The sequence below is a fragment of the Rhinopithecus bieti genome, unplaced genomic scaffold, assembly GCF_001698545.2.
Source record: "Rhinopithecus bieti isolate Rb0 unplaced genomic scaffold, ASM169854v2 scaffold_2540, whole genome shotgun sequence".
NCBI lineage: Eukaryota > Metazoa > Chordata > Mammalia > Primates > Cercopithecidae > Rhinopithecus > Rhinopithecus bieti.
The window spans coordinates 14502-16281 of NW_016803720.1; the positions used below are offsets into that span (position 1 = coordinate 14502).

The following is a 1780-nucleotide window of genomic DNA, read 5'->3' on the forward strand; positions in this document are numbered from 1 at the left end:
TTTTTTTTTTTTTTTGTATGAATTTTCTTATGTATAATCAAGTATAACAACCATTTAAAAGCTTTGTTACATTCTTCACATTTTTAAGATTTCTCACCAGTACAATTTCTTTTATGTTTAGAAAAGTTTGAGGTGTTATCAAAATCACTGTTATATCTTTTAGGTTTGTAGAGTTTCTCACAAATATGAATTTTCTTATGTCCTGCAAGTCTTCAGTATTGGTTAAAATCTTTGACACATTCTTCACATTGGTAGGGTTTCTCTCCGGTATGATTTCTCTTATCTAGTAAGGTGTGACGATTGATTAAAGACTTTACCACATTTCTCACATTGGTAGGATTTCTCTGCAGTATGAATTATCTTATGTGTAGAAAGGTGTGAGAAATGGTTAAAGACTTTGCCACATTCTTCATATGTGTACAGTTTCTCTCCAGTATGAATTTTCTTGTGTTCAGTAAGTTTTGAAGATCGATAAAAAGCTTTGCCTTATTTTCGACATTGATAGGATTTCTCTTTAGTATGAATTATCTTATGTCTAGTAAGGTGTGAGGACTTGTTAAAGGCTTTGTCACATGCTTCATATTTGCAGGTTTTCTCTCCAGTATGAATTATCTTATGTGTAATAGGGTGTGGGGACTGCCTAAAGGCTGTGCCATATTCTTCACATTTGTAGGATATCTCTGTAGTATGAATTATCTTATGTCTGGTAAGGTGTGAGGACTGGTTAAAAACTTCGCCACATTCTACACCTTTGGAGAGTTTCTCTCCAGTATGAATTTTCTCATGTTCACTAATGTATGCGGGTTCGCTAAAATCTTTGCCACATTCTTTATGTTTGTTGAATTTTTCTCTGGTGTGAATTATCTTGTGTAGTAAGGATTGAGGACTGGTTGAAGACTTTGCCACATTCTTCAAATTTGCAGGGTTTCTCTCCAGTGTGAATTATTTGATGTGTAGTAAAATATAAGGAAAGATCAAAGGCGTTGCCACATTTTTCACATTTATAGGGTTTCTCTCTAGTATAAATTATCTTATGTGTAGTAAGGTTTGAGAACTGATTAGTGATGTTGCCACATTCTTCACATTTGTAGGGTTCCTCTCCAATATGAATTCTTTTATGTTTAGTAAAGATTGAGGACCCATTAAAAGCTTTTCTGTAGTCTTCACATTTGTAGAAATTTACTCTAGTATAAATTAGTTTATGTTGAGTTAGGTTTGTAAACATGCAAAATAATTTGTCACATTCTTTACATTTAACAGGTTTTCTTTTCCAGTATGTCTTATCTTATGTCCATTTAAATTTGAAGATTTATGAAACATTTTCACATATTTATCACATTCAAATACTTCACACTTGGTAGTGAGTAAACATTGATCAAGTCCATTATAACCTCTTTTTGGCACCTTGCAATCATTCACACACATTTACCACGTTTTCTTAACTGTAAATTCTCATGTTTGCATTTTCCATATCCTTTCAATGTCACTTTTTGGAAAGAATCTTTTATGATCTGCTCTGGCCAAAAGTCTTGGGAAAAATGAGAACACATAACTGGGGATTTGGCTATCATCTCTTGTCTCTTTGTAGTCCAAGACTCTTTTTCTTGCTCCAAACAGGTAATCAGGTCTGGCTGAGAGACAGTAATACCAAGGAAAGCCAGGTTTCTGTAATTCTCTAACATCACATTACTATATAAATTCCACTGTGCAGTGTCCAGGCATTGTGACTCCACCAGAGAGAATTCTATGACCACATCCCTAATTTTCACATTGGGCACTT

At 33.8% G+C, this 1780-nt stretch overlaps 1 pseudogene; it reads right to left on the minus strand.

Annotated features, from left to right (window-relative positions):
- Nucleotides 1–83: 83 nt before the first annotated feature.
- LOC108515260 (zinc finger protein 681 pseudogene) lies at nucleotides 84–1571 on the minus strand (annotated as a pseudogene).
- Nucleotides 1572–1780: the final 209 nt, after the last annotated feature.